This window comes from Festucalex cinctus, chromosome 19 (assembly GCF_051991245.1).
Source record: "Festucalex cinctus isolate MCC-2025b chromosome 19, RoL_Fcin_1.0, whole genome shotgun sequence".
NCBI lineage: Eukaryota > Metazoa > Chordata > Actinopteri > Syngnathiformes > Syngnathidae > Festucalex > Festucalex cinctus.
The window spans coordinates 8661101-8678684 of record NC_135429.1 but is presented as its reverse complement, the minus strand read 5'-3'; the positions used below and the strand labels follow the sequence as shown (position 1 = coordinate 8678684).

Here is a 17584-nt window from a genome sequence, read left to right as displayed (position 1 = left end):
ACCGGAAGCAGTTTACAGCTTTAATTACTACATTCATCTATCCATTTTCTAAAAAGAAGTTGTATGACATGAAGTTGTTAACAGCCAATCACAGGGCATGCATTTTCTATATGGTGGTGTTAGGGATAATTTACAATAGTATACTGTTGAAGAGGTTGGAAAATTGGGTAGGATTAAATGGAAGCGTCCTAAAATGGCTTGGGTCCTACTTGAAGGAAAGCAATTGTTTTGTGATAATTGGAAGTTTTGAATCTGATCAAATGGCCATGACATAAGGGGTCCCTCAAGGTTCAGTTCTAGGACCCCTTTTGTTCAGCCTGTACTGTACATGCTACCCTCAAATACTTTGGAGATACTATGCAGATAACATACCGTCAGATATTGCAGTGTCCCCAAATGGCTCAGGATTTTCTACAATTTCCTCATTTTGGAAAAATAGTCACTAAAAGGGATGTTAAATTCACTAAAATTGGGCAACGGAACTTAAACTAAGGAAGCCACAAAATATTGTTAAAAAAAAAAACAAAAAAACATTTCACTTAAATGATCAAATGCATTAATTAGCCAGGCAGAGCTGGCATCATGCTTAAAAAAAAAAAAAAAAAAAAAAAATGCTGGCTAAGCAGAACTCACAAGGTATGCTCATAAACTGTTTGACTTCTGAGGCCCAATTTGACATATTTTCGTAAAGCAATGGACACTACGTTAAACTACAGTACTTCAACACCACCTGAGACTTGACTCCTTTAATTGGGTCCACTCACATCTACTCTTATCACTGTCCTTCTTCCAGAAAAGTCTAAAATTAGGTCTCGTGGGATGTACATTATGATAGTTTCACGTCTGAAATCGCTCAATCTTCTAGGTAAGTTTTTTTTTCTTCTATTTTATTGCTGATAAATGTATCATTGTAGTGTAGTTGGAAGAATGGAAGATAACTTTCCAGCAGTGTAATGGACACGCCTGTGAGATAGTTTATCACCATTAAGAGTTGACACCTCCCCCCATTTTCTCTTCACGCAGCGCATGAAAATTGCCATTCCGCTGCTGCATTTCACCTCTGAATTTGATTTCCACCCCCCCTCGCCCTCGCCTTTCCACCTCCCACCACTGGGCTGTGATTGCTACCAGCCTCCATCAAAATGCCTCGTCAATAACAACGGTCAATAAATCATTCCCTTTGATCCCGTGCATAATTCCCAACGTTGTATTCGCAGCAGGTTTTCGCCTTTTGCCATCTGTGTGCTCTCGAATAACAACTTTACTGTGATGGTTGGCGTAATGCAATAAAGTGGCACCTTCAAATTGGAACACCCAAATTTTCCCCAAAGGAAATCATATAAAGTGAACTGATTTGCTCGGGATCAAAACGTTGCTATCACAGAGCGCTTGTGATGGAGGCTATAAAATTGTCCGTTGACGGTTGCTGTAATACAGAAGAACCTCCAAATTGAAACACAATCCATTCTGTAATGCTGGATTAGAAACAAATACTTCCCATAGGAGACAATGTAAAGTGAACGGATTCATTCTAGGATCAAATTTCCGTCATTTTCAACTTTTCTAGCTGTCAAATGTGTAAACCACTACATAATAAAAGTTTGCTAAATATGTAGTTGTACATATAATGTATATTCAGATTTATAGACTGTCCATATTGGGACTGGGTGCATTTATGCATTATAATTCATAATATCACTGTCAAAAACAGAAAATTAGACTATTTATTACATACTAACTTGGAACACCAATAAGCAATTGGTGCTTGATAAACAATTGTCAGGAAAAGCCTACTAAAACACATGAGCTTTATGTGGTGTTAATCAGAGGCACTTTAAATGATGACAGGTGTGGGCTGAGTCCCATATAACATGAATTTGAATGTGATTGGTTAATTCTAAAAAGCAGCCAACAAAACAATTTTGAGGGTGTGCATACTTGTGCAACCACATCTCAATTGTTTATTTTTAGCTTCCAATCTCAAAAAGTTTTGAGTTGAATCAAATTGATGGTGGAAAATGTATTGAAATGATTTATCTTGGGCTCATTTTTTTCATAACGCAAAAACCTGGCATTTAACCAGGGGTGTGTAAACTTTTTACATCCACCGTAGCTATTTATTTATCTCTCCATTGACCCAATATGTATTCAGACCTCATTAGCAACACAAAAAAACAAATAAAAGAGAGAGACATTTATTGAGTTAATGCAGCTTCTGACTGAGCGGAAGTCTCCCTCAATATTTGCCGACGTCTATTTAACTTTTGAGGCACATTTTGACAGGTTTTGCTAGCACTCCAAGTGTTTGGCTTTGGGGGTTCCACTGCAATAGATCGAGAAAACAGGCGAACCAGCGAGACAGATTTATCACGCAGCAGAGAGCGCTCAGGTCACATGGGCCAAATCTAAAAAAATGTGTGCTGCCTGGATGACTGAGAGCTCATTAAATGATGATCACACTCCGAGGCAGGCCATCTCTGAAGCAGACCACCCTCTTTCAAATCCATCTCGTGATTATGCTGACTTCGAAAAGTGACCTTCGAGTAGTCAAAAAGCAACAATCCCTGCTTGCATTTCCTTCAGTGAACCACTCATTAAGCTTGTGAATCTCCAGAACAGAAAGATATCACCTAGCTGAACATGTAACGCGAGCAGACGGATGCAAATCACCTGACAAGCACGAGGTAGATCATAGGGATGTAACGATAAGGGCAATATCGGATATCGTGATATTAAAACTGCCACAATATCGTCGTCATGTTCACAATATTTAAAAGGAACACATCTGTTAAAAAAAAGTCAGACCCATCAGCGACAAAGGCCCCAAAAAACGATAAATAAATATATATATATATATATATATATATATATATAGATAGATAAATAGATAGATAGATATCAAAATTTGGCAGTAAATAAACGATTTAATGGATTAAATACTGCCATTATATCTATTTTAATATCAAATTTAGATGTATTTAAAACAGCCATGGCAACTTAATGCGAACACAAAAAGCAAAGTGTCATAAACGGGGTAACGCAAAGTATTAACATCGCGGTGTTTTAATCCTTTATGCAATGGATATTAAAACAGAAAGGGGTGCCGTTACACGTCTAGAGAATGTATCAATACTGAGGCATATGTTCTTTATCCTCTGTGGAAAACCACAAATATTACTGCAGCTAAGTTAGCTGTGGATATACATATGCATTTACTGTATTATACTGCCCCACAGCGGCCTTCATCTAAAATGTAATACGGTTATTAACTCATTCACTCCCAGGCATTTTCACTGAAGCAACCCCTTTCACTCCCAACTGCTTTACTGGAATGTTGACTGATTTTGCAAGGCCCACAGAATATTGTGTTATATTGCTATTAACAAAAAAAAATAAAAAATGGAACCTACCAAAAGAAATAGAGTATTATTTCATTAGGGAAAAAAAAAAAAAAAAAAGTATGTTTCTATCTGTTCCATTATGCAGCAATTAGTATTAGAATATAGCGAAGTTTCATCGTCATTCACGCCTGTTTAAAACTGTGGAGAAAACAGCTTGTTGCAATGTGGCCCTGGTGAATCTCATACTCTGCTGCCACCTGCTGGCCATTTTTGTAATAACTCTCATTGCTTCAAACGTTCAGTTCAGAGGCTGCATCAAAGCCTTCTGTATCCTCCAGCCTTAAAAAAACAAACAAAAAAACAACAAAAAAAACGTATAAATATGTCTTTGGGACACTGGTAATATTTAAAATAGAACGTGTTGATACATTTTTGAGAGAAAATTAGTTAATATATATTTTTTTAAGTACAACACTAATGTGCTATTTATTAAATATATATATATAATATATATATATATATATATATATATATATATACACACATACACATACATACATACATACACACACACATACATATACATACACACAATTTTTAGGGAATTTTATTTAATCCAATGGCAAAATTATTCATTGGGTCTTTTTTTTTTTTATTTTTTTTTTTTTAAACAACCGAAGTAAGTATTTTCACATTACTGGAAAAAAAATGAAAAAACAAAACAAAACTAAAAACATTAGAATTTCAGATATTTTGACGATTTTTGACAGTATGTGCTGCTATTTTTGTTTAAAAATAATAATAATTAGCATTTGTGAGAGAGAGAGAGAGAGAGAGAGAGAGAGAGAGAGAGAGAGAGAGAGAGAGAGAGAGAGAGAGAGAGAGAGAGAGAGAGAGAGAGAGAGAGAGAGAGAGAGAGAGAGAGAGAGAAAGTAGGCGGGGCTGTGCGCCACGTCCGTGCCAATAGGCAATAGGCTGCCTAATTAAAGTCCTACCAATAATCCCGGACAGCACCACCCTCCCCTCAACATCACCCAGCTCCCTCTTTATATCCACTCCTTCAGCGCACACCATTGAAAAGAAAAAAGAAAAAAAACACGCCGTCCTTCTTCCATATGCAGACTCCTCTGGAGGAGATCGCGCTAAACATGCTGTGCGGGACTCGGCTCGTGTAACCGGCGGGCTTCAGTGGAGGAGGGGGGGCATCCATCCATTCCTCCATCCGAGGCATCGAGACACTCGGGGGGGCCACCGCGGATGCCCGCGTGCTGAACAGCCTCATAAGTCGCGTCTGAAAGCGGGTCGCGATCGAGTCATCAGCATCCGCTCGCTTTTTGTCCCCGGAGCATCTCGAGGCAGGCGCCCAGCATCATCGCATCTCTCCGCGGCTGTCCTTGCACTCCTGCCCGGCTAATCGGTCGCGCCGAGGACATCCTTCCCATCCATCAAGCGCCTTGGATCGGGTAAGAGAGCGCTAATCATGCCTTCAGATTTTCTCCGGAGCAGGGGTTGTAATTGTCCACTGTGACTTATGAGGCCAATTGGAGCTGAAACATTCACACGCGCGCATGCATGTGGACTATAAATGACATTAAAGGGTTCTTCAACAGAGACCTTTTGTTTGTTTAGCCAATAGGAAGGCAGGCTTCATTTTTTATTTATTTTTTAAATGAAGGGTCTTATAGCTGAATGTACATTGCCACCACAAAGAGAATCACTTGAATATGCTATTTGGGACTTTTGAGGTGCAGCAGTACATTCGAGAACAAGTCATCCGGGGAATTTGTTTTTATTGTGCATCTTGGTGAAGTTAATCCTTGATAAGTCACCTGGGTTTCATCGGAGTTAGGTCACGCCCTGAAAGTCCATTTCATCCATGCATCCACAAAAGAACGCTCTCTTTCTGTCTCCCTCTCCCGCTTGCCGATTGGCAACCACATCCATAAATTAATTCAACAGAGGCCGCGGGACCGACGGAGTGAGGATGCTAATTATCACCTGTCACTTAGATGCTCTCCATGCCAGCTCGAGTCGGGATAACGAGGACAAGCTAACACGAGCGGAAAACCGAGAGGAGGCAACTGTCCTCGGAGGTTAAGGCTTTTCTTTTGAGATTTTCCAAACTTTTAATCCGATAGCCAACGGATGTTGATCTCTATGCATGCAGGCTGAGTTCACAAAGAAACTGACGTAACGTTCATTAGACGTGATTGTTGGCATTTTGGTTTGTCAAAACAAAATCACTGCACATTGTTCTTGTCTTGAGGCTTTGCTTGTCTTCAAAATAAGCTCATCTTTTAAAGGTATACCGGAAAAACAACAACAACTGCATATTCACCATCTTTCCATAATAGCAATGTTGCAGAATCTGTGTTGAAAAAGAGGCGAAAACAGGGTGTCCAAACTACGGCCCGGAGGCTATTCATATACAGAAACAAACTTTTTTTTTTTGGCACAGCCTGGGAGCAGGTGTTGAAAATATCCCCCCATGGGTGCGACGCACCTGTCACTAATACATTTGACTTATAGAGCTTGTCTAGATATGCAAATTTGTGCATCTAAAATAGTAACATTTCTCGTTGTAATTCAATTGAATGAATAAAGATATTTCCACTTCAGAAGCAAAAACAAATTTACAAAACACGTTTACAATAACTACCAGCTACTTCATTGTGGCATTTAAGCACAAACTATGAATTTTAAGTTCATGTTAAATTATCATTGTCTGAATATTTTGCACAGTAATTATTTTTGGGTAAATGAAAGCTTTAAAGAAATATTTGTTGGGTTTATTAGATTAAAATCGATTACAATGGTAATCGTCCAGAATGGCTGCAAAAATCAGGATTGTATTTTTTTGGCCATATCGCCCAGCTCTATGTTACTGTTTTCCAAAGTAAAAACAGATGTCTGCAAATGTCTTATTTTGATTAAACACAGAAGATATTCAGTCTTCTTTTAATGGACTATAAAAATTAGTGAACAATTATTGTTGATATGCTGAAATCAGAGCATTTGGACCATTTTAATTAACAAAAGATTACTGGTCAATTAATCAATTTATTTTGACCGCTCTAGTTAATACCTACAGAAGCGTAGCGCTGCCAATGTTGAGTAAACATTTTTGGCTGGCGAATACGTTCGAACATACTCGCAAATACGTTCGAACATACTCGCAAATATATTTGAACGTACTTGTAGGCTACATGCTACAAAGTTAGCATACCTTCCCATAATGCTGTGGTACTCAACTGCGCAAGCGCAATACCCCGTTGCATTATGGGGCGAAAATTAACGAACCTAAATCATGCACGGCAGACATAATAAATCGTAAAAGTTACGAAAGACACTTTTTGTCTACTTAATTTTCTTATGAATTGGTAATGTGGCCCAAATGCCTAAAAAAAATGGGGTTTTGTTTTCACTCGCACATGCGCAAATAATACCCCGTGGCATTATGGGAAGGTATGCTAACTTTGTAGCATGTAGCGTACAAGTACGTTCGAACATATTTGCGAGTATGTTCGAACATATTTGCGACTATGTTCAAACATATTTGTAAAATATCAGCCCAATTACCAGTTGTTGTGGCCCAGTAGAAAGCAAAAAATGTTTACTCCACTTTGGCAGCTCTACGCTTCCGTAAATACCCCCAAAAAAAAAACAACAACATCAATACCTTACATCCTTTGATTTTTCCATATGCAGTCCTCGAAGGAAAGAGTATGGACACCCCTGTGCTAAAACAAATGTGGGAGGTGTGGTCTAATGTGACCAGGCAGCCAATGAAAACACATGTTACAAATGAGCTGTTTCATGCTTGATTAGTGACATTATGATGAAAGATGAAAAGTGGACTTATGAGGTCTTCATCGACAGTTTTCCTATGTTGAATTCGTAAAAGCGTTTGTTTTTGTTTTTTTTGCACTTGATTGGCAGTTACAGGGTTGCCACAGCCCACAGCCATTACTGTCAAGCCAAGCAAAAATGACAATTATGTTGGTTTGCGCCTATAAAAATCATTAGCAAAGTCGCTTACCAGGATCCACTTCAAAAAAACGGACACGATAATAACTCGAGCGTGGTCAACTTTTGCGCTTAAGTGGGAATCATGCGCCAAGAACGTGCTCGGCGGCTCGCTCGGATAGTGGCACAGTCTGAATTATGCTGCGGATGCGGTTTGGGGCAGAGGCAGCGTTTAGCTCGCATGTGCTAATCTAGTTGTTACATAAGACAGTAAAGCGTGTGCTGGAGCGCTCCTCAGTCGGTCACACAAAACAACCATCACTGCATATGCTCTCCTTTTACGTGTTTGTGTATAGACAGAGGCATGAGGATTCTCTTTCATGGCTATTTTTCCCCTTCACAAAAAACAGACATGTTGCTCATGTCGACCTTGTGCCCCTCCCCAACCCTCTACGCACCCACATGTCAGCACGTATGCAGAGAAAAGTCTCTGTAAGGAAGGTCAATGTTGGTTCATGAGCATACAAACAGCAGGCGAAAGCCTCGGTTTTGGTTTCAGGGGCTCGACTTCCATCGACCCCCGCACACAGTGGCCTGCTGCTTGTAAGTCTTCCAACAGAAATGATGGATACGGAAGGCCAACGGAATTAGCTCAGAGGACAACGCGGACCACTTTGGGGAGTCGCAAAAAAGCATCAAGAGCCAAACCAAAATGGTCCAAAAGCTTCTGTGGTCTGCTGCTCGAACCGGCCAGACAATCTGGGCCAGCCTTCTGCCGCATTTGTACTGTGTTGCAAACATCGGTTCATGAATAATTTGCTGGAGGAATAATATTTGAAAGGTTACTGATTAGTGCAAGTTGTAGTTTGTTGAAAATCAAATTTACAATAAATTCTCACCATGAACTATTTCCAACAAATTTAACCGCTAGTCAATCTGGTGACCGGTGGTTGTGTCAAGTGATTATTAAAATTTGTAATTGTAATTAATTGCATGACTTCAACAGTTAACTGATGATTAATCACACATTTATATCGGTTCTAAGTGTACAATACCATTTTTTTCTAAATTTTCATACTTTTCTTAACATAAAAGTGGGAAAAAAATGTTAAACTAATAGAAATATGGTTGCATATTTTAGTCATCGATGCAGTGATCCCATAAAAATTCATAAAATTGAGTTTAAAAAAGATGTACTATACTGTAAATAACGAGTGTGATATTGATTTGTGCTGGTAATTTTTCTGCCACTAGATGGCATAATTGCATTTGTAAGACTTTGGTGACAGCTCAATGCATTTTCCTTTCATATTAAGAGCTATCTGATCTTTAACATTAAAGGGATACTTGACTCATTGATCCATTTTCAGCAGTCACTAGATCATATTTTGTCTTTAATTAATGTGGTAACTTCATTATTTTTCATATACAATTAATACCTTTAAAAAGTAATTTTTCTACTTGCTGTCGACTGATGACATCACCTGTGCTGAGGAAGTAGGTAACAAAAGCCATGATTGGTTGTTACCTACTTCCTCAGCACAGGTGATGTCATCACCAGTCGACAGCAAGTAGAAAATTACATTTTTAAGGTATTAAATGTACATGAAAAATAATGAAGTTATCAAATTCATTCTGGACAAAATATTGACTTTTCACTACTAAAAATTGCCCCCCTCACCCCTAACCCGAATTAAACAAGTGAATGATGTTTGTGACTGCACAATTTGGTTCTAGTACTATTATATAATATCTTTTGAAGTTTGTACTACCTAAAACAATACTTTTATCTTCAAGTCCCGTCATCATGACGGGGCCAGGCTCAGTGAGTAAATTTATAAATCATATTTTCCACATGTGATATTTTTGTTTTGCGCGGATCATGCTAATGATATACGGACATCTGCATGCACATTAGAGCTTGTGTTATTCGATTAGATTTGACAGGCAGCGGATAAACAGCTCTCAGAAAAAATTACTCAGTGTTTAAACTTCGGAGAAAATGGCAGACAATTTGGCTTATGTGCCCGGCGGCTGGCTGCGGAAATGCATTTGTACAACTTTTTAATATCATTACATTGACAACATATCAGTTATCATATCTTGCAATTGGTGTGCTGTTGCTTTCACTCAACCCGAGTTGGCTAATCTCCAGATAGCAGATGATACACTTTGTAAAATGATGCATTTTGTGTCCTTGGTGTTCTAGCCTGGTTTCAATCGATCAATCGACGGACAGTATGTATAGCTCCGCCCTTCACCACCATTGTGGTTGCTACATTGATAGAGGGTTGTAATAAAGTAGCATGTTTACAGTTAACAAAGAAGCGGTAATGTTTTCACTAACCATTGGTAGTACTTTGATAGTACTTTCTTTGGAACTTATTCCCTGCTTTAGGCTTTTAAAAAACAAAAAACAAACAACAACAAAAACTCACTTATTTGTGCTTTTATGAAACGCTCTAAAAAAAATGAAGTACAGTAATGGTATCAACACGGTCCATTAACATAAGGTGAACAAGCAACAAAACCGGTGACATCACTGCAGCGTCATCACTAAACGGAGCTACTTTTACCCACAATTCTTCAAGGAGGCAATGCTGGGGGAGTGGAAAAACAAAAAAACAAAACAAAAAGCAATTGGCCTGGGGGAGCTTTGTCACAAGCTGGACTGTTTCATCATCAAACTAGTGCGAATCAAAGAGGATTTAAACGAGTAATTCCTCCCCCATGTGACTGTTTTCATCTGCACAGAGAAGGGAGTGTGGCCAGTGTGGGTTGATGCGGGGGGTCTGCGTGTTGCCCCCATACACGCATTCGGCCTTATAATCTCTTCTGATCCGACTTCGGGGAGGGGCCGGGATGTCTCGATAAAGTCTGCGATAAGGCTGAGGAAGCAAATGCTCTGCTAGATGCGCGGGGCTAAACTGAGGACTTTGCATGTGTGTGCAGTTATTATAGCCTCGTCAATGATGCCCGAGAACTCACCTTTAGTCCACATCCTTTGTTCGGTCAGTGGTCTGCTGCATGGATCCAAAAGTGGACGGACCTAGAGGACACAGAAAGGGTTATGGAGATCTTGCATGGGGTACCTCAGGGTTCTTAAATAGAGCATTTAGTGTTTCAAATGATGTTTTAGACACTAGAGTTTTTAAATCCTATTTCTGGAATATGGGATTGTGATTTACAATAATTTTGACATTTGGCTTGATATGTTAGATTCAGCAGTGTGTGGCAATGGAGATCATCTTGCAGGGGATACCTCAAGGTTCTTACATAGGGCATCTAGAGTTTCAAATGATCTTTAAGCTTTCATACACTAACTTTTGATACAATTTTTTGAATATGTGTTTGTGCTTTTTAATCTTAGCACTTTAATTAAATTAACTACATTTTCTATTGATTTTTTAAATTTGTTTGGAACATTTCGATTCACTGCCATTTGTTTGAGCTGGTGAGTTGTGCAACTTTTATGGTACATATTGTCAGTGTTTCATGTCCAAATTTGGTCAAGTTGCTATTTTTTTTCATAAATTGATTTGGTCAGTCTGTTAATTTTCGACCAATCATAAGTGTTGAAAACGGCTCTCTGTCAATGCGGTAGTCATGGCCAACAAATGTTGTGTTTTGGAGATGCAAAGGTTCTCCAGTGATAGTCAAATGAAAAGAACAAATCCATTTAGCAATGGCATAAACACATTCGATTTGCTTAAATTGGGCTTGACGCCCATATTCGAGATAAATAGTTGAAAATGTAATTTGTGGCGTTCAACAATCAACAGTGTTGATTGCAACACTGTTGGTTTTCTATTAAATACAGTTCAATACTCACAAAACCTCACTTATAAGAGCACAAGCACTTGTGTGGCGATAGCCATCCCGAAAGTATCTGCCATGTGAAAGTTGTTTTGCAAAGAACTAACAATCATTTGGACGTTCAAGCTCCTGCAGCCATTATGGGGCTGAAAGGGCAGCCGTTTAACTGCGAAAAGATCGACGTGCGGTGCAGCTCCCGAAGTCAAGGGACAGAAAGAAAAGGCCCGCGCGTGTGCGTGTACGCATGCGTTCCTTGACATAAAAGGGCCGACTCAACTCAAATGGCACACGCTCTTCTATTTAGATCCTATCTCAAAGTGGCCTCCTTCGCTTTTCCACCACTATCCCTCTTCTTCCATCGATCCATTGTGCAAGGGAAGGGGCTAGTTCCCTCTCCTCTTTTGCATCGTCACAGCTCCCTGCTCTCTTCACTTTGCCTTTCATCTTCTCCCATGTCCTTTTTTTGTCCTCTCCATTTGAAAAGGCTCCCAGCATAAATAAAATAGTAGTTTAACATCGTCCTTTTACGTCAACAGTAAAGCCATTTACAGACGATTGTTGTTGTTCCAATCAGTTCAGGCTATTTACGGACGCAAAGATAGACTGACAGTTCATACTTGGTATTCTTATATGTTAAGCATGCATATACGCATATTAGTTTTATTTATAAGGTGAAGTGCATATGGACTTGGAATGGAGATCTCTATAGCATTTACGGACTTGGATGTCACCAGTTAACAGTATGAAGGAGAATTCGGCTACACTAAAAAGTAAAACAAATTTAAAGCAGAAAAGGCATGTTACACAACTGTATTAAAATCATATGAAAATACAAGAAATGTAAAAAATAAATAAATAAATAAAACATTTAATTTTATACATACATAAAATTAAAGTGCAAATAAGAAAAATAAAGTGCATTTACAGTACATTAAAAATATTGTATTATTTGCAGTACTTGTGTGTACAGTAAAAAAAAAAAAATCAAGAAAGTCTAATAAGTAATTTCTTATGAGAATCAAGTAAAATAGTGGAAAAAAAATATGACTATAAAGTTTCAATATTAGAGGCGAATTATGTAAACAAAACATGGGAATGTTAAGTCTTAAATGGCATACAAATAAAGTTAAAGAAAAGATGAAAAATCTTAATTTTGTGAGGTTAAAAACAATTACAAGAAAATGATTTCATGCTGGGATAGTTACAATCTCACATGGATGAAGTGAAAAAAATATTTAAAAAAAAAAAAGTCCTAGAATTGTGATCTACTGTATCATTTTGATATCATCGAATCAAGATTTAAACACTATGCAAATAAACCTAACTTTATAAAATGTGATTCACACAAATAGTCAAAGAAATTACGAGTCAAGTAATATAATGAAGCCATAATGTTGCCAGAATTCCCCAACACCACAAAAAGTCAAAACGCAGATAAAACTATAACTAGTTTATCACGTTAGAAAAGTATTACAATACTATGTCTATACATATAAGAAAAATATACATATATGTCTATAAACGGTATTCAATTTTTTGTCTTTACAGTGTGGTCTTAATACTGCACTCCTATGTATGGCAGCACGTTCATTTTCCGCGTATTTGATTAGTTGTTTTTTTTAAGACATAAAAGGAGATTGACAGCAGAAAACAGTTGAAAAATGTATCGACAGTATTGGCAGTTTTAGATTCCCCCCCAGCCTCTCGTGGTGCTCTCAGGCCAATCAAAACGAAAAAGAAAAAAAAAAAGAAAAAAAAACAATCGAATGGATGCGGCGTCAGCCGGCTTGTGTGCATTTACAAGCTTGTGTAATGACTGCAGACTCATTTGCGCCGTTGATGGAGCAATCGCACTGCAACCTTTTCTTCTCTTGATGTGCTCTGTGAGCGAGAGGCATTCGTCAGCGGAGGCTCGGCTGATAAATGAGCTACTCTTCTGTAATTTTGGAGACAGCTCTCGAGTTGGATCTCATTAGATGGAGGAGGCGCGCAACCAGATGCATTTCTAGCATGTGAAATAAATACAATTGGGGGGGAATTGCCTCTCTTACGATCAAAGTAGGCTGGACTGTGGCATCTTCTCAAAGGTGACTTTTTTTTTTTTTTTTTGCTCAGTAGCTTATACTAGCATTTTCCTCATTGTGTGTGCTCTCAACTTAAGAAAAAAAATAAAAAATCGGTTGAGATGTTAAAAGTCATTATGTGCACCCCGCTGATCACACTTGCAGTCTCACAATGCCATCCTGTTTTTACACACCGTAATTCTCACACTGTGGGATCAGCAGCCTGTCTGTCGCTTGTAAACAGTCGAGCGTGGGCCCAAGTGGATTGCCGCTAACCGGGATGCGAGAGATCAGAGGGCGGCAAGCTGCTCCTTTCCGAGGTGTCTCCACGTTGTCGCTTGCGTATTTAGAAGAGCTGGCGCGGCGAGATGGAAGGAGGGGACCTGTTGCGAAAGAGAGGGCTAATCAAGGAGGTGAAACTGTTTGCGGATTGTGGGAGGGGTTTAAATTACAGATGTCTGGTCAGAATTGTACACAATTTGAAGTTTACCCAAGAGTTTCTCGAATATAGCATTTTTCCTTAAAAACTGCATGAAATTAACTCATTCGGTCCCAGCCATTTTCACAGAAACAATCCCGTTCGCCGTTTTGCAATGCCCACAGAATATTGGGTTCTATTGCTATAAAAAACATGGAACCTACCAAAAGATTAGAGTCTCTTCTTCTTCTTTCATCAGGAAAAATAAAATAGATTTCTATATGTTTCCGTTTTGCAGCAATTGGCATTAGAATATAGCTAAGTTTCATATATTTTGGCAAATCTATTTAGAATTGTGAGTTATTGAGCTTTTTTTCAAAATGGCCCTGGTTGATCTCCTTTGCTCTGCTGCCACCTGCTGGCTGTTTGTGTAATAACTTATTTCTGCAAGCGTTCTTTGCAGTTGAGAGGCAGCATCAAAGCCTTCTGTATGCTTTACCATAAAAAACAAAAAAACGTATAAATACGTCTTTGGGACACTTAAAACATTTTTTAAAAACTTATGTTTTTGGGAGCAAATGAAATGACAATTTTCTATTCTTCAAATTTCTAGTTCCTGATCATAAAAGATACTGGCGTCGGCCACCGTCGCGAGTACCGATAACTTGAAATACTCTCGCCCATCCCTACTCATGGGTAATTTGATAAAAGTAAAATGGAGTTTTATGTACATTGGAAATTTTGTGTTGACCTATTTATTTTTTTCCCCAGCCCTAAAGAAAAGTCTGCTAGTTTAATGCTAACAACAAAGGGCCATATATGGGCAAAACAGAAATAAGCATTCATGTTATGGTATTCATAAACCTTCAAACAGCCGCTACTTATAAGACACATTAGCAACACAATACAAATAGAGTACAGTTTACAATATTACTCTGTGGAAATGATAGCTACTGTATTACTAGAGTTTGGTTGACAGTCTTCTCTGCCACTTCTGCCTCCTCCTAATAAAGCAACATCTCTTTCATGAGAGCTCAGTACTGCCAGGTATGCTGTGGCATAAAGTGGTACTACACTGAAAGTACAGCTTTAAAATTTGAAGTAATACTGTAAAAGCATGACAAATAATTGCAATATAACCGTGGGACACCATACTGTATATTGTGCATGTGTACCTAATATTGTGACCGGTAAGAGTGGTGGAATAAAAACAAAAATAGTTGCTAAGCAGCCAAGACATGACACTCGAACTTCACAGGCGAGCCTTCAGGTGTCGAAGGAGGCAGCGCGAGCGAGCGAGCGCAACATCTGAGCGAATGCGAGCGAGGCGAGGAGTTCCTCTGATCTTTCTCTGCCTCCGTCTCCAACGCGAGCAAGAATCCCCCACAATGCACCGCAGCGGGCCTCTTCAGCTTCCCACATAATCTCCCGTGAAGGGTGTATCTTTTTCCCCGACTGCTTGCTGCTGCCTTCGAGATGCGGCGAATGGCGAATTTAGACAGGCGGCACACTACAGTCACACACAATCTGTTCCCTGAGGCTGGTTGAGGTTCTCTAATTTCAAAACTTCAATATAGGAAAGGAACAATTAATGGTGATTTATTTATTTTTATTCAAGGCTAGTATAGTTAGCTACTGGACCAGGTTTAAAAAATAAATAAATAAATCAAATCTGGATCTTGAGCATATTACCTAAAGATGCCTGTTTCTACCTCTCAAACATGAGGCAGATGCGCTAACGACTCATCCACCGTGCCACCCTTGTAAGATTCTCTCACCATTAAATACCATTCCGCTCACTCTGCTTCTTTTCCAGCCCCCCAATCGCTTTTAATTCTCACAGATCTTACTCCACATAATAACGCTCTCCAGGGCCTGAAAATGTGACTGTTGCCAAGCCAATTAAAAACAAAAATGTCTTTTTTAGCCAACATGAGTCTCAGGGTAATGAAATATTCATCTCATGTCACTTGGAAGCAAAAAAAGTTAGTGCTAAATGCATTAATATTTAAATGAAGTTATTATCTAAAGAGACCTTGGGATTATGTAAACAGCAAGAAAACTAGCTTGATTTAAGCAGCAAAATGTACTTTGCACATACTTGTAATTATTTCACAATTGTTCTAAAGCTTAATTTAACTCAATTTATTAAAAAAAAAAAAGAGTCAACTGGCTACTTTCATATTTGACATTTGTCAGTTTTAGGCACATATGAACATGAACTGCTTACCTGACTGGTGTCGAAAATCAGGTGAAACGGTGGCTGTGCTAATGATTGCAGAGCGTCCGCAGGTGTGTGGCAACCTGTGAGAAAACAGGAAGTAAAACTTGAGTTCAACACAAAAGGAAGCATATTTCAAAATAAAACATTTGTTATGCTATTTTGCCATAACTAACAACTGCTGATGAAAATTTTACAACAGACAATTAAAGCTACCTTAAATAAATTGTACTTAATTCCAATTATTCAAGGAAAATGTCAAAACAAAGCTAAAATACATTTATATAGCTCCTTTCTTTCCTCATTCTGTTAGTGTTACTTTTGATCCATTATTAGGTGCGGTCTTGGTCTCGTGTCAAAAATCATGATGAACAGGATTGTTTAAATACAAATTTTTATTGAACAAGGACATTTATTGGTCAATTCAAGAACCTGTTGTGAATTTTGCTGTTCAGCTTTTTAATAAGGGAACAGCAAGTTGTGCAAAAAAAGTATTGAAACAAAAATAGACGTGCATTCAAAAGTTTAGAGAAGTTCATAAAAAGTTCATCTTGTAAAGGTTATAGTGCACATCCTGAAATTTCACCAAACAGCCAAATATCCTCTAAAACTTCTCGCGAGTATTGTGCTTCCAAAACTTTATGATGCAATCACAGTCATCCTTGTGCTGAATATGTGAGCGATTGCCTCCAGCTCCAAAAGGCTGCTGCGATAATAATTACCATCTCCATGTGGGAATGTGTGTGCGTGTCCCTGCTGTATGGAGATTAAATAAATAAATATATGTATTTATATATATATATATATATGCCTGTTTACGGCCTATATGTTAGTGAGTGCTTTGAGTGGGCATACATGCCCATGGGCCAGTCGATCTCATTAAACTTGCTCACTAATTTGTCAGCAGCACAGGGGTGAGAGATTGATTGCCTTCTCCAGTGTCCACAGCCAGGTTGGCATCATGCCTCCCACGGTTGTTTAGTAACCGGGACAAAGGCCAGTGGGCCGACCTCTGTGGCGCTTGCTGCTTCCAGTGGCAGAAAGATCCAGAACAGCCCTCCCGGGGGCGGATGATCGCAACGTTGGAGGCGAGCGGGGGCCCAGAAAGCATTTAGCGGAGATCAAGCGTTGTTACAGGAAAAAAAAACCCGACAGTGACATTTAATAAGGTTTCGAGGGGATGCAAGACGGATGGAGTGGGGAGGAGAGGGAAGCTAAACGGGAGGGAAAAGGAAGATGTCCAGGTGTTGTGCGTCGGCGCATCGATTGCAGCTAAGGATGGAAATAAATCTTCATTCTCCGTTGCTTCTGCAGCAGTAGGAGGAGGCTGTATGGGGCCCACATTGGACTAGAGGTCACGATTACGTACACACAGTAGTTAGCACTAAGATTCTACGATTCTTGTGAGTATTGTTGGTTGCTCTGCTTCTATGTGTGGCTGCTCCATGTGTGTTGGCAAGGTACAGTCTTCCCTCGCTATAACGCGGTTCACTTTTCGCGGTCTCGCTGTATCGCGGATTTTTTTTTAAGTGCAATTTTGCATATTTCTTTGCACTAATATACCCATTTTATAAAATTTATGAAGTTTCGAACATTATCAATGTTTGAACAAGAGAGAAATGTGAGAACATGTAAATGCCTCAATGAGAAAAGTGTATAAATTGTGTGGTAGGGGATTTTAGAGCCTTAAAACATTTATAAGAATTGTAAAACATAAAGCTAACTACTTCGCGGATTTCATTTATTGCGGGTATTTTTT

At 38.9% G+C, this 17584-nt stretch overlaps 1 long non-coding RNA gene across 2 annotated transcripts in view; it reads right to left on the bottom strand.

Moving 5' to 3' along the window:
* LOC144007515 (uncharacterized) overlaps window positions 1-15506 on the bottom strand; it is a 30814-nt gene extending 15308 nt beyond the window's left edge. Inside the window, exons 1-4 of one of the 2 annotated variants that reach the window (XR_013280198.1) lie at window positions 15383-15506; window positions 13381-13569; window positions 10296-10356; window positions 9746-10195 (exon numbers count right to left, since the gene is read on the bottom strand). This is a non-coding gene — a long non-coding RNA (uncharacterized LOC144007515). Of the gene's footprint in view, window positions 1-9741; window positions 10196-10295; window positions 10357-13380; window positions 13570-15382 lie in introns of those variants that run through there. The other variant, XR_013280197.1, reaches the window with a different exon arrangement.
* Window positions 15507-17584: the final 2078 nt, after the last annotated feature.